General features: G+C 46.9%; 1 protein-coding gene and 1 pseudogene across 2 annotated transcripts in view; both read left to right on the forward strand.

The window, feature by feature from the left end:
- The window catches only part of LOC104667537 (protein PMS2CL-like), a 1213215-nt gene that overhangs the window by 897904 nt on the left and 299534 nt on the right, over positions 1-15777 (forward strand). The window lies entirely within an intron of this gene.
- The window catches only part of LOC104668276, a 28550-nt pseudogene continuing 13148 nt past the window's right edge, over positions 376-15777 (forward strand). The window contains exons 1-9 of the transcript XR_004057931.1: positions 376-580; positions 1946-2043; positions 2137-2230; positions 2824-2901; positions 3610-3657; positions 4600-4683; positions 7145-7320; positions 13346-13427; positions 15142-15200. The product of XR_004057931.1 is annotated as a vacuolar fusion protein CCZ1 homolog B-like (transcript). The remainder of the gene's footprint in view (positions 581-1945; positions 2044-2136; positions 2231-2823; positions 2902-3609; positions 3658-4599; positions 4684-7144; positions 7321-13345; positions 13428-15141; positions 15201-15777) is intronic.

Here is a 15777-nt window from a genome sequence, read left to right on the forward strand (position 1 = left end):
CACAGCGAGACTCCACCTCTACACAAAATAAAACTAGCCTTGGTGGCGCGCGCCTGTAATCCTAGCTACTTGGGAGGCTGAGGCAGGGGGATAGCTTGAGTCCCGTAGGTTGAGGCTGCAGTGAGCTGAGATCGCGCCACTACACTCCAGCCTGGATGACAAACTGAGACCCTATCAGAAAAAAAAAAAAAGTGCCCCGCTCAGTTTTTCCAGAAACGCGCAGCCCTGGCCTGTAGCCAGGAGAGAACGCCGCGAGCCAGCAAAACACAAACTCTGCCAGGAAACAGACAAGCCCACCCGGGGGTGCTAGAAGAGGACACTGCGCTGCGGGTTCTTCTTCCGGGCCGGCGGCGAGCGCTTCCGGGGCGGAGACGAGGGAGGCGGAAGTGTGGTGTCCTGGCAAGTGGCTGTTGTCTGTGGGCTGACCGTGGGAGGCTCCCGAGGTGGGGGCCGGGTCGTCATGGCTGCAGCGGCGGCCGGGGCCGGGAGCGGGCCCTGGGCTGCCCAGGAGAAGCAGTTCCCGCCCGCGCCGCTGAGTTTCTTCATCTACAACCCGCGCTTCGGGCCACGCGAAGGAGAGGTATGCGGAGTGCGCGGCGCGCGGGGTCAGCGGGCCCGAGGGGCGGGCGGCGTCCGTGCCCCCAGGGGAGGCGGTCCTGTGGTTCTGCCCACCTCGAGCGGCACAGACCTAGCCTGCGTTGCGCCAGGTGTGAGTCCGGGCCAGGGATTGCGGCGGGGACCTGACAGCAGGCAGGGACCGCTTCAGGTCCTGGGTCGATGCCTGTCTAGTGGAATAAAGCCCTGTCGGGTCTATCACTCCACACCCCAGGTTGAGGCTCTTTGCGCTTTGCTTTGCGTCAGTTCTGGAAAATTAAAATTGAACTTGGCTTTGTTAAGTGGTTAGTCCCCAGCTGGAAGCGTGGAAGCAGAGTGGCAGAAGCTAGCCATGATGCAAGCCTGGAGGACCCTGTAAAAGTTTTCGGCCAAATGAGGAAATAATTCCGGGAGGGTGTGTGTGTGTGGTTTTTCTGAGGTGGGATGGCGACTTTCTCAAAGGATGTCCAGAGCTGTGTTTTGTTACCAGCAAGTAACAGTTTTTTTCAGTCTGTCCAGGCTGGGCGCCGTGACTCACGCCTGTAATCCCAGCACTTTAGAAGGCCGAGATGGAACGATTGCTTGAGGCCAGGAGTTCCAGACCAGCCTGGGCAACATAGCAAGATCCCCATCTCTTACCCACCCCCGCAAAAAAAAAAAAAAAATCGAAAAATGAGCCAGGTGTGGTGGTACGCACCTGTAGTTCCAGCTACTCAGGAGGCTGAGGCCAGAGGATCACTTGAGCCCGAGTGGTTGAGGCTGCAGGGAAGCTGTAATTGCGCCACTGCACTACAGCCTGGGCCACAGAGACCACATCTCCAGAAAAAGAAAAAGAAAAAACAAAACAAAACTTGTTAGTTCAAATGCCTTGGAACTGGCTGGATTTAATTTTCAGGGAGCTGTGTGTCTGCAGATGTGCACACCTTTATTTCTTACAAGCATTGGTGTATTACAAATTAGCACCAGGAAAAACATTTAGAGACTGAGTTTTCGTAGAAATTACCTGGTGCTGCTTCAGATATAATGTGACCTATTGAATATCAAAACTGCCTTTCTGGCTGGTGGGCAGTATTTGCACATGGTGAGATAATTCCTGGTTTTCTTACTATTTTAAATAATAGAGACGAGGTCTCATTGTGTTGCCCAGGCTGGTCTTGAACTCCTGAGCTCGAGTTATCCTCCCGCCTTGGCCTCTCAAAGTGCTAGGATTACAATTCCTGTTTTTCTAAAACGTTTTTGTTTTGTTTTGTCATTAGCATGTGTGACACAAGAGGTCGACATTGAACTTAGTGTTTTCAGTAGCTAAGATGAAATGTTTATATTAATGTGCTTCTGTTTCTTCATGTTTCAGGAGGAAAATAAGATTTTATTTTATCATCCAAATGAGGTAGAAAAGAATGAAAAGATTAGAAATGTCGGATTGTGTGAAGCTATTGTACAGTTCACAAGGTAATAGCTTTAAGTGTGCCTTTTAGAGTTCAGTGAATTCTTAAAACTTCTGCTGGAGAATTGTCCCAAACATATTTTTTTTAACCTTTGTAGGACCTTTAGCCCATCAAAACCTGCAAAATCTTTACATACCCAGAAGAATAGACAGTTCTTCAATGAACCAGAAGAACATTTCTGGATGGTCATGGTATTTACATACACAGTGTATCTTTCTGAAATTGTACGGTGAAGTTATGGGTGATCTTTTTTTTTTTTTTTTGAGACGGAGTCTTGCTCTGTCGCCCAGGCTGGAGTGCAGTGGCCGGATCTCAGCTCACTGCAACCTCCGCCTCCCGGGTTCACGCCATTCTCCCGCCTCAGCCTCCTGAGTAGCTGGGACCACAGGCGCCCGCCACCTCGCCCGGCTAATTTTTTTTGTATTTTTAGTAGAGACGGGGTTTCACCGTGTTAGCCAGGATGGTCTCGATCTCCTGACCTCGTGATCCACCCGTCTCGGCCTCCCAAAGTGCTGGGATTACAGGCTTGAGCCACCGCGCCCGGCCGGGTGATCTTTACTATTCAGAATTTGGGAAAGTTCTCTGACTATTGCATCCAAGTAATATTAAAATAAAATTGGTTGCAATTTTAAAGTTCTTCCTATTTGCTTTATTTGTTCTTGGGGCTGTTTTAAGAAGTTATGTTTCTGATGCTATAGCATGTTCAAAGTTTTTAAATTAAGGCAAAATAAAAAACATGGTATAATGAATTCATTGTATAATTTCAGTTTATCAAACTTTGTAGGTTGTTCGGAATCCTATAATTGAAAAACAGAGTAAAGATGGAAAACCAGTTATTGAATATCAAGAGGAGGAGTTGTTGGTAATGTGTCATTATTTATTTATTTATTTATTTTAGATGTATTACTGAGTATGTTGAATCCCTTAATTGGTCGTATTTAAACTCGGTGGCTTTTGCGGAAGTTTCTCGGGGTATATAGCAAAGGTTTATGTTTATCGTTTACATGAGCACAGTCTTTTTAAAATGTACATGCACCCTATCTCACTAATACCTTCTACTCTTCATCTACATTGAAAGCCCTCCTAAAGTAAGGCTTACTGATTCACAAATCAGAATTTAAACACTTCTGGCTGGGAACAGTGGTTCACACCTGTAATCCTAGTACTTTGGGAGGCCGAGGCGGGCAGATCACTTGAGGTCAGGGGTTCAAGACCAGCCTGGCCAATATGGCGGAACCCTGTCTCTACTAAAACTATAAAAATTGGCCAGGAATGGTGGTGCACACATCCCGGCTACTCAGGGGGCTTAGGCAGGAGAATCGCTTGAACCAGGGAAGCAAAGGTTACAGTGAGCCGAGATTGTACCACCGCGCTCCAGCCTAGACAACAGAGTGAGACTGCATCTCAAAAAAAAAAAAAAGTAAACACTTTTTTTCTGCACACAACTATTGTGGGACCAAGTTTATAAACATTATACTGTTTGGCCAAGAGTCAGTGTAGCTTTGCCATCTATCCAATAGACATTGTTTTCCCTCAAATTGAGATCTGTGCTGTGTTTTTGCGTTTGCAGGACAAGGTTTATAGTTCAGTGCTACAGCAGTGCTACAGCATGTACAAGGTAAGCCTGGCATTCATTTTGAACTGAGTCCAACCAGTTACCCCTATTTATAGGCTCCAGGGTTGTTTAAAGAGAAATCTTTCAATGACTGCAAAGTGACTCTGTATTTGTCTTGGAGAAGAAAATAATGAGGCCTTGGAAACAGGTAGTGAGGTTTATGCCTACATTTATTCAGCAAGTATTGAACTCCCTTCTCTTTCTCAGCCTTATAGTGGGAATGTGTCCCCATTGATGAAAAAGTGTGTCTCTGTCCTCAAGGAACGTACAGAATGCAGATAATTTTATGATTTAAACATTTCAGTGAGGCAGGGCATAGTGTATCACACCTGTAATTTCAGCATTCTGGGAGGCTGAGGCGGGAGGATTGCTTGAGCCCAGGAGTTCAGAACCAGTCTGGGCAATATAGCAAGACCCCATCTCTACAAAAAATTTCTGTAAAAGTTAGTCAGGTGTCATGGTGCATGCCTGTAGTCCCAGCTACTTGGGAGATTGAGGTGGGAGGATCACTTGAGCCTGGGAGGTCGAGGCTGCAGTGAACTGTGATTGCGCCACCGCACTCCAGCCTGAGTGACAGAACGAGATTCCGTCTCAAAAAAAAAAAAAAAAGTATAAAAATGGTGATTCCATTCATTGAAAGAAAACTGAAAAATAAAAATTGGGGTGATATTATTTATGTAAATTGAAACTTCAGGGTGAGTTGAAATGTTTGAAAGATGCCTAGAGCAGTTAGGTGGTTTCATAAATGAGACAGAATCGCTTAACAGTATTTTTTGTAACTCACATTTTTAACTCAACTTTTCTCATGTAAATATTTTCTCTGTTGAAAAGAACTGGGAGATTTAATGAGCTGAATTAATAATCTAAAGGAAAAAAAGAATTTGTTCTACTAGAAAAGTGAGCATAGGAAATTGATTTTTTTTTCTGCCGTCTTTTACCTCATAGCTTTTTAATGGAACATTTCTGAAAGCCATGGAAGACGGAGGCGTCGAGCTTCTGAAAGAAAGATTAGAGAAATTCTTCCATCGGGTAAGTACTTTGAATATCATTTATAACTTCAGTGAGCATTCAGCAGATTTTTAGAGAAATATGGACAGACAAATTTGTTTCTTACGTACAAAAAGCCCAGAACTTGAAAGTGGCAAAGAGCCTGAGACGGACCGTCGTAAAACTGGAGCAGCGAGGAACCGTGTGAGGTGAACGCTCTGGACCCTCCTCCAGCTGGAAGGCAGAGCTTCCTGCATTCGCCCGGGGCTCTTAAAGAGTCCTGGAGTCATCGTTTGGCCTCCTTGTGTTTTACCTGCGTCTGTCCTGGGCTTACTCAGCAGCCGTCTTTTGTGTGATGGATGAGTTGATAAGTAAAACGTGATTATTGGAGTTGCACATTCTTAGGGATGGGCTTTGTTCACTAAACAGGCATAAGCTGTGTCGATGCAGGAAGAGTTACTGAGTTACTGGCTGTGGGCCTTTGTCAGATGAGTGATTAGGGACATTTGTCCCAAGTGCTGTTCTTCCATTGTGATTGAATTGTGCATATTTCACCCGACCTTGTCAAGCTCAGTTTATCTTATTTTTTAAAAGGAAACAAAAGAGACAGTCTTGTCCTGGCTGTTTTGCCCAGGCTGGTCTCAAGCGATCTTCCCTCCTCAGCCTCCCAAAGTGCTGGGGTTAAAGGCATGAGCCAACTCGCCCAGCCCAGTTTCCCTTGAAGAAACAATTCTCAGTTTATTTTCTTCGGAAAATACCTTCTGTGTCTGTTGTTGAGTTCAACTTTTCTCTCTAAAACGGCTTTCATAGCTATTTTCGAATTTTTTGTTTCTCTGAATTACTTCTTTGTTGTTTTGTCATTTTAATGAGCACAATTATCCACTCGCATATTATCTCCTGGTTTCTGTTCTTGTCCTCATTGCTCTTACCCATCAACATATGGATACAACTCTTGTCCTGACTATATATCATTTACACCTGATTTTAGTATAAGATGGCACTCTCGGCTGGGCGTGGTGGCTCACACCTGTAATCCCAGCACTTTGGGAGGCCGAGGCAGGCAGATCATGAGGTCATGAGTTCAAGACCAGCCTGGCCAACATGGTGAAACCTCACCTCTACTAAAAATATTAAAAAAACTAGCTGGCTGTGGTGGCGCATGCCTGTAATCCTAGCTGTTCTGGGGACCGAGGCAGGAGAATCGCTTGAACCCAGGAGGCAGAAGTTACAGTGAGCCAAGATCGCAGCACTGCACTCCATCCTGGGCAACAAAGCAGGACTCCATCTCCGGGGGAAAGAAAGATGGCACTGTCTGTAGTATTAATGGATAGATCCCTCATTAGGTTAATCTAATTTGAAGGACACTACTATAAGGAATTAAATACCTTTTTTTTTTTTTTTTTTGAGACAGTTTCACTCTTGTCACCCAGGCTGGAGTGCAGTGTGTGATCTTGGCTCACTGCAACCTTCATCTCCGAAGTTCAAGTGATTCTGCTGTCTCAGCCTCCCAAGTAGTTGGGATTACAGGCTACCACACCCGGCTAATTTTGTATTTTTAGTAGAGACAGGGTTTCACCATGTTGGCCAGGCTGTTCTCAAACAACTGACCTCGAATGATCTGCCTTCCTTGGCTTCCCGAAGTGCTGAAAGTGCTGGGATTGCAAGCGTGAGCCACCACGCCCAGCAAGGAATGAAATACTTTAAAGTGCTAGCTGGGCACAGTGGCTCATGGCTGTATTCCCAGCGCTTTGGGACACCTAGACATGAGAATCACAGAGGCTGGAAGTTCAAGACCAGCCTGGGCAACATAGCAAGACCCTGTCTATACCCAAAAAATCAAAAATTTTGGGCTGGGTGCGGTGGCTCACGCCTGTAATCCCAGCACTTTGGGAGGCCGAGGCGGGTGGATCACGAGGTCAGGAGATCGAGACCATCCTGGCCAATATGGTGAAACCCTGTCTTTACTAAAAAATACAAAAAAGCTGTGTGTGGTGGCAGGTGCTTGTAGTCCCAGCTACTAGGGAGGCTGAGGCAGGAGAATGTCATGAACCTGGGAGGCGGAGCTTTCAGTGAGCTGAGATTGCGCCACTGCACTCCAGCCTGGGCGACAGAGTGAGACTCTGTCTCAAAAAAAAAAAAAAAAACTTTGGTCGGGCGCAGTGGCTCAAGTCTGTAGTCCCAGCACTTTGGGAGGTCGAGACGGGCGGATCACGAGGTCAGGAGATCGAGACCTTCCTGGCTAACACGGTGAAACCCCATCTCTACTAAAAAATACAAAAAACTAGCCGGGCGAGGTGGCGGGCGCCTGTAGTCCCAGCTACTCAGGAGGCTGAGGCAGGAGAATGGCGTGAACCCAGGAGGCAGAGCTTGCAGTGAGCTGAGATCCGGCCACTGCACTCCAGCCCGGGCGACAGAGCAGGACTCCGTCTCAGATTATTCTCAGTTATCAAGGAGCATTATATTCAGTGTACTCTTACTAAACTTTATGCCTTTTTTTCCACAGTATTTGCAAACTCTACATTTGCAGTCATGTGCCCTACTTGACATTTTTGGTGGAATCAGCTTCTTCCCATTGGATAAAATGACTTATTTGAAAATCCAGTCCTTTATTAATAGAATGGAGGAAAGCCTGAATATAGTCAAATACACTGCATTTCTCTATAACGATCAGCTCATCTGGTAGGTACACCCCGAGGCGTGGTATTAAAAGAAGAAATTGAGATAATAAAAACAGCAGTGACTAGATTGATGGCAGGTTGTCAAACAGGAACTTGCAGGGGGAGGCTGGGTAGAAAGCATCTTCATAGATATTGTCAAAATAAAGCAGTGATTATTTAAAGCAGAACTAGGGTGATTTGGGTTAAAATTTCAACGCAGAGGAGTTTAAAACTGGTTGCATGAAAGATGAAAGGCTGGGCGAAGTAGCTCATGCCTATAATCTTAGTACTTTGGGAGGCTGAGTCGGGCAGATCACTTGAGGTCAGGAGTTTGAGACCAGCCTGGCCAACATGGGGAAACCCCGTCTCTACCCAAAATACAAAACTTAGCTGGGCGTGTTGGCACATGCCTGTAATCCCAGCTACTCGGGAGGCTGAGGCAGGAGAATCGCTTGAACCCGGGAGGCGGAGGTTGCAGTGAGCCAAGATAGCGTCACTACTCCAGCCTGGCAACAGAGAGAGACTCAGTCTCCAAAAAAAAAAAAAGAGAAAATATTCCTATCAAGTAAGGTTTAGAATCCTATTTTTCTTTTGGAGTTTTTTCCAAAAATGACAAATGTGAGAAGAGGAATTTTTGTAGCCTTTTTTTTTTTTTTTCTTATAGAGACAGGGTTATTGTGTTGGCTGGGCTGGTCTCAAGCTCCTGGCCTCAAGCGATCCACCTGCCTCAGCCTCCCAAAGTGCTGGGATTACAGGCATGAGCCACTGCACCTGCTTTCTTTTAAAGAAGCTAGATTTCTTTTGTTAAATCCAAGAAATCCAAAGTTATACAAACCAGGAAATTACCTGCTATCATGAAACTGTGTCCTGCAGTAGGATCAAGGTGGTCACAAGACTGCCCAGCATACGTGACCCCTCAGAGCTGGGTGGCAACCGAGGCTGCGCACTTTTGGCCTAGAGTAGGTGGACAGAAGCCGTGGAGGCATAGCAGGGAGTGGCCGGCCCTCCCGCAGCTGTTCCAGGACCCTCAGGTTTTATGTTCCCATTGACTATAGCCCACTTTCTTTTCTTTTTCTTTTTTTTTTTTTTTGAGACAGAGTCTCACTCTCTTGCCCAGGCTGGAGTACAATGGCACGATCTTGCTTGGCTCACTGCAACCTCCACCTCCTGGGTTCAAGCGATTCTCCTGCCTCAGCCTCCTGAGTAGCTGGGATTACAGGCACATACCACCATGCCCAGCTGTTTTGTATTTTTAGTAGAGATGGGGTTTCACCATGTTGGCCAGGCTGGTCTTAAACTCCTGACCTCAGGCGATTTGCCTGGATTGGGCACCCAAAGTGCCTTGATTACAGGTATGAGCCCCCGCCCCTGGCCTAGCCCAGTTTCTTAATTAGGGGTGTGGCCATATTTTACTACTATAGCATGAGTTCAGCTAATAGAAACGGCCAGACTAGCTCCCCTGAAACTTATCTTCCCTGCCAAAATCTTGTAGCTCCATTTTAAGAAGAGAAACAAGTTACTGTAAAGAAATTTGAGGCCGGGCGTGGTGGCTCACGCCTGTAATCCCAGCACTTTGGGAGGCCGAGGCGGGCGGATCACGAGCTCAGGAGATCGAGACCATCCTGGCGAACACGGTGAAACCCTGTCTCTACTAAAAATACAAAAAAATTATCTGGGCGAGGTGGCCGGCGCCTGTAGTCCCAGCTGCTCGGGAGGCTGAGGCAGGAGAATGGCGTGAGCCCGGGAGGCGGAGGTTGCAGTGAGCTGAGATGGTGCCAGTGCACTCCAGCCTGGGCGACAGAGCGAGACTCCGTCTCAACAACAACAACAACAACAAATATTTGAATCCAATTAATAAACAACTTGGTGGATTTCCACATGAACTTTGTTACCTCCTAGGAAGACAACACAAATTTCTGGTGAAAATCCACCTACTTTTTTTTTTTTTTTTTTTTTTTTTGAGATGGAGTTGCTTTCTGTTGCCCAGGCTGGAGTGCAGTGGCATGATCTTGGCTTGCTGCAACCCCTGCTTTCTGGGTTCAAGCAATTCTCCTGCCTCAGCTTCCCGAGTAGCTGGGATTACATGCGTACCACAACACCCAGCTAATTGTAGAGATGGGGTTTCACCATGTTGGTCAGGCTGGTCTTGAACTCTGGACCTCAAGTGATTGGCCCGCCTCGGCCTCCCAAAGTGCTGGCATTACAGGCGTGAGCCACTGTGCCCATCCTCCACCTACTTTTTGATTGGACAAATTGTTTAGGAGGCAACCTTCCACTGTACCGACTCTGCTGTAGTTGCTTTCTGTGATACACACACGATGTTAGTAAAGTGAAACACTGCTGTGAAATGCAGGAGATGGGAGGATAGTTGTGCTTCTGCAGAGGGAGTGGCTCCTCCCCAGATGAAAATGACAGGAGGTGCTTGCAAGTTACATGCATCCACGGTGATAGGGAGATGTAGTGTGACAAGCCAGAATCCAGCAGCAGTGGCCCATGGCCTTCTCTCCACCGAAAAGAGAAGAGTAGCTGAGATTCTGATCTCTGGGACGGAACACAAGCGCTGCCATGGGTGCAAACTCCTGAGAGTGAGGAAGAATGAAAGAGCAGAGGGTCCTCCAGGAGCTCTTTCTGGGAGACCCTGGAGTGAGAGTGACGAGCAGGGTTGGCCCTTGGAAGCCTGGAGTCACAGGACAATCTGGTGCCCAGCTCCGGGGATCCTGTTGGCATCGTCATCTTGGAAAAGCATCCGAGGGGTAGAGCAGGGCACAGCTCTGGTGGCTGCATAGAACTGTTCTGTTGTCACCTCCAGTGTGCTCGTGGGGGAAAGGTCAGTCCCAGGAAGTAGCAACAAAAAGAACCTTCAAGAAAAACAGCATGTTGGCGGGGCACGGTGGCTCAAGCCTGTAATCCCAGCACTTTGGGAGGCCAAGGCGGGCGGATCACAAGGTCAGGAGATCGAGACCATCCTGGCTAACACGGTGAAACCCCGTCTCTACTAAAAAATACAAAAAACTAGCCGGGCAAGGTGGCGGGCGCCTGTAGTCCCAGCTACTCGGGAGGCTGAGGCAGGAGAATGGCGTAAACCTGGGAGGCGGAGCTTGCAGTGAGCTGAGATCTGGCCAGTGCACTCCAGCTTGGGTGACAGAGCGAGACTCCGTCTCAAAAAAAAAAAAAGAAAAAAGAAAAACAGCATGTTACTCCAGGCGTGATCGCTTCCACCTGTCATCCCAGCACTTTGGGAGGCTGAGGCAGGAGGATCACCTGAGACCAGGAGTTCAGGAGAAGCCTGGGCAACATAGACTGTATCTCTACAAAAACAACAACAAAAAAATCAGCTGGGCACTGTGGTGCGCACTTAACAGTCCCAACTACAGAGACTACAGGGGTTGAGGCTGGAGAATCACTTGAGCCCGGAAGTTTGAGGTTGCAGTGAGCTATGATAGCACCACTGTACTCCAGCCTGGGTGACAGAGCAAGACCCTGTCTAAGAAAAAGAAAAAGAGCATGTTTTGAGGGTATTGCTTATTACAAAGCTGTTATATTTAAATACCAAGAAAGACTTTTTTTTATTTTTTGAGATGGAGTCTTGCTCTGCCGCCCAGGCTGGAGTGCAGTGGCCGGGTCTCAGCTCGCTGCAAGCTCCGCCTCCCGGGTTCACACCATTCTCCTGCCTCAGCCTCCCGAGTAGCTGGGACTACAGGCGCCTGCCACCTCGCCCGGCTAGTTTTTTGTATTTTTAGTAGAGACAGGGTTTCACCATGTTAGCCAGGATGGTCTCGATCTCCTGACCTCGTGATCTGCCCATCTCGGCCTCCCAAAGTGCTGGGATTACAGGCTTGAGCCACCGCTCCTGGCCGAAAGACTTTTAAACCAGGTGCAGTGGCACATCACCTATAGTCCCAGCTACTGGGGAGGAGGAGGCAGAAGGATTGCTTGAACCAGGAGTCACTTGGAGACCAGCAAGTAATGAGGCTCTGTCTCTACCAAAAAGGAGGAGAAAAAAGAATTTGTCACAAAGTAAATATTACCCTTATGTATTTGCTTAGTATATTGTTTTGATTTTTTTTTTTTTTTTTTTTGAGACAGAGTCTCACTTGCTCAGTCGCCCAGGCTACAGTGATGTGGCGTGATCTCAGCTGACTTCAACCTCTGCCTCCCAGGTTCAAGCGATTCTCATGCCTCAGTCTCCCAAATAGCTGTGATTAGAGGTGCGTGCTATGAGGCCTAGCAAATTTTTGTGTTTTTTAGTAGAGTCAGTGTTTCGCCATGTTGGCCAGGCTGGTGTTGAACTCCTGACCTCAGGTGATCTGCCCACCTTGGCCTCCCAAAGTGTTGGGATTACAGGTGTGAGCCTCTGTGCCCGCCACCTTCAGGATATTTCAGTGATCTTGAATAGAAACCCCCCAGATCCAGCCTCACTGTCTGTCTTTCTCTCTTCTTTTAAAAAACCGATTCCAGAGTCTGATGCCTGCTAGTTTCTCTGCTTTTTCCATGTGCTGTTCCTTCCTGCCTCATTTCAGATCAGATGGTTTACCTGAAAGCTTGTTTTTCTCCTCCTCTCCTTTTTCTACACCGAGATCCAGAGAATTAAAATCCATGTAACATTTCTGAGACCTAGGATCACGTTCCCTGTCTACAGCACACCCATATTTTCCCAGGGGACTAGGGGAGAGAATGTGGGGTTACTGTATAATCCAGGAAGCTAAGAGACATCTGCTCCTAAAATGAAACAGTGTGGCTTTGGAGGTTTCCTGCATAATCCTACATGGAATTCAACCAGAGAGGCCGATCCCTTGTAACTTTTTATCTCAAATGGCTTGTAAAATACAAGACTATGTAGGAGTAGCCTTTTGCAGGTGGGGATGAAGTTCCAGTGCCTGGACTCCAGTTTAACTCTTCGCCTTCCTGAACTTGGCAGTCAGGAGGTAAGCTTACTGATACAATGTTAAAGAAGAAAGCACCGATAGGATAGTCCCAGCTACTCAGGACGCTGAGGTGGGAGGTTCGCTTGAGCCTAGGAATCAGAGGCTGCAGCGAGCTGTGGTCACACCACTGTAATCCAGCCTGGGCGAAGACGAGACTCATCTCTTGAAAAGTGGAAAAAGATGAGGCCAGGCACAGTGGCTCACATATGTAATCCCAGCACTTTAGGAGGCAGAGGCAGGAGCACTGCTTCAGTCCAGGAGTTTGAAACCAGCCTGGTGACATAGCAAGACCCCCATCTCTACATAAAGTAGAAAAATTAATTGGGCATGGTGGTGCATGCCTGTAGTCCCAGCTAGTCCGGAGGCTGAGATGGGAGGACCGCTTGAGCCCTGGAGGCCGAGGCTGCAGTGAGCCGTGATTGCACCTCTGCACCCGGCCTGGGTGACAGAGCAAGATGTTGTCTCAAAAAAAAATTTTTTTTTTTTTAAATGAAAAATGAGCTTTGGCCGGGCGCGGTGGCTCAAGCCTGTAATCCCAGCACTTTGGGAGGCCGAGACTGGTGGATTACGAGGTCAGGAGATCGAGACCATCCTGGCTAACACGGTGAAACCCCGTCTTTACTAAAAAATACAAAAAAAAAAAAAAAAAACCAAACTAGCCAGGCGAGGTGGCGGGCGCCTGTAGTCCCAGCTACTCTGGAGGCTGAGGCTAGGAGAATGGCATGAACCTGGGAGGCGGAGCTTGTAGTGAGCTGAGATCCGGCCACTGCACTCCAGCCTGGGTGACAGAGCGAGACTCCACCTCAAAAAAAAAAAAAAAAAAAAAAAAGCTTTATCCAGAGCTTAAAATTTTTTGGAGAAGTTTGACAAAGTATACCACATAAATTCAGATTTACCTCAGTGCTAAGAATTATGTTAGGGAAAAGGAAACTCATTTTGATCTCAGGTAGAAAAATAGATTGTTTTGAGTTTTATGTAGCTTTAGACTTTAAAAAGTTAGAATTCTGTGTCATTAAAAATGACTTGAAAAAAAATTTTTTTTTTAAATGAGCTTTATCACAGCAGTGGAAAGACTGAAGACAATTCCAAAATGTTTAACCCAGTGCTTTTCTGATGTTCCAGGAGTGGATTAGAACAAGACGACATGAGAATTTTGTACAAATACCTTACCACCTCCCTTTTTCCAAGGCACATCGAGCCCGAGGTATGATGGGGATCACAGCTGCACACACTTACTCACATCCAGGGGCACAGAGAGGGCGGGTGGAGTATGATGGTGGTGCATGAGAGCGTTTCTGATTGTTGCTGATGTATATTTTGTCTTAGTATGATATTTATGTCATTGTGTATCAGTTAGCACAGAAAACCACAAGCAGCTCTCCACCAGTGTGTGACATTCAGATGTGATACAGAAAGCATCGTTTTGTGTGTGTGTGTTGGTTTTTTTGTGTGTTTTTGTTTTTTTGAGACGGAGTCTCGAACTTTTGCCCGGGGTGGAGAGGTTCAAGCGATTCTCCTTGCCTCAGCCTCACAAGTAGCTGGGATTACAGGCGCTTGCCACCACGCCCAGCTAATTTTTTTGTATTTTTAGTAGAGACGGGTTTCACTATGTTGGCCAGGCTGGTCTCGAACTCCCGACCTCGCGATCTGCCCACCTTGGCCCTCCCAAGGTGCTGGGATTACAGGCATTAGCCACCGCCCCCAGTCCAGAAAGCATGTTTTTAAGAGGAGTGAGTCATTGAGTAGAGGAAAAATTGGATTTTATTTTACTTTTAATTTGTATGTTTTATGTATTTATTGAGACAGAGTTTTGTTCTTGTCGCCCAGGCTGGAGTGCAATGGTGTAATCTCAGCTCACTGCAACTTCCACCTCCTGGATTCAAACAATTCTCCTGCCTCAGGCTCCCAAGTAGCTGAGATTACAGGCGTCCGCCACCATGCCCAGCTAATTTTTGTATTTTTAGTAGAGACGGGGTTTCACCATCTTGGCCAGGCTGGGCTCAAACTCCTGATCTCAGGTGATTGACCCTCCTCAGCCTCCCAAAGTGCTGTGATTACAGGCGTGAGCTGCCGCTCCTGGCTGAAAAATTGGATTTTAGATCAGGTTCTAGGAACCTTTAAAATGCCAGTGATCTTGAAAACAGTTGACCTGTGTCGTCTTCTCCTCTATCAACATGAGACCTAATTTTCAGTAGATGTTTTAGTGCCTACCTGGCTTTCTACTCTAGTACTGAATTTCCCGGTTTTCTGCAGAGAACTTGTAAATGATATCGCTGTGTTCTCCCGAAAGTATTTTCAGAGCTTAACACACAAAAATCATTTGGCTCAGTTGAACTCACTCTCTCCGCTTGTTCGTTCCCTCTCTCTTGTCCTCCCTCTCTCAATTTTTTTTTTTTTTTTTAGAGACAAGGTCTCACTGCATTGACTCGTCTGGTCTCAAACTCCTGGGCTCAAGTGGTCCTCCCACCTCAACCTCCCAAGTAGCTGAGAATACAGGTGTATGCCACCACACCTGGCTCATTTTTTTTTTGTAGACATGGGATCTTGCCATGTTGCCCAGGCTGCTCTCAAACCCCTGGGCTCAAGTAATCTGCCTGCCTCGGCCTCCCAAAGTGCTGGGATTATAGGCATGAGCCACCTCACCTGGGCAAAAATTTAAAACGTAGCCAGGTGTGGTCCCACATGCCTGTATCTTGAGGCTGAGGTGGGAGGATTGCTTGAGCTCAGTTCAAGGCTACAGTGAGTCATTGTCATGCCACACTGCATTCCAGCCTGGGCAACAGAACAAGATCCTGTCTCTAAAAGAAAAAGACAAATGGCATGGAACCAACTTAGTAGATAATGAATGCTGCTTTTCAAAGCTTGGAAAATAAATAAAAAGTCTGATAAGTCATTCTCAACCTTACATTTATTTGCAGTTAGCAGGAAGGGGTTCTCCAGTAGCAGAAATGCCAGGAAATCTTCAGCACTATGGAAGGCAGGGCTTCCGTTCTTTGACTTACGATACTGGGTTTTCCTTCTTCCTTTTCCTTTCTTTTTTTCTTGACTCAGAGTCTGGCTCTGTTACCCAGCCTGGAGTGCAGTGGCAAGATCTCGGCTCACTGCAACCTCTGCCTCCCAGGCTCAAGCGATTCTCATGCCTCAGCCTCCCCAGTAGCTGGAACCACAGGCCCAAGCCACTATGCCTGGCTAATTCATTTTGTATTTTTAGTAGAGACACGGTTTCATCATGTTGGCCAGGCTGGTCTTGAACTCCTGACTTCAAGTGACCCACCTGCCTTGGCCTCTCAAAGTGCTGGGATTACAGGTGTGAGCCACCATGCCTGGCCTATTATCTTTTTGGTAAAGATAATATGGACATTGAAATATCTTTGTGCCATCTAATTGACAGTAATCAACAAAGGAAAGTTTATTGTTTCCAATGAGTTAAAACTTACTTTAGCATACTCCGCCTTTTTTTTTTTTTTTGAGATGGAGTGTCTGTCGCCCAGGCTGGAGTGTGGAGTGCAGTGGCACGATCTCAGCTCACTGTAGATGCCGCCTCCCAGGTTCAA

This window comes from Rhinopithecus roxellana, chromosome 6 (assembly GCF_007565055.1).
Source record: "Rhinopithecus roxellana isolate Shanxi Qingling chromosome 6, ASM756505v1, whole genome shotgun sequence".
Classification (NCBI taxonomy): Eukaryota; Metazoa; Chordata; class Mammalia; order Primates; family Cercopithecidae; genus Rhinopithecus; species Rhinopithecus roxellana.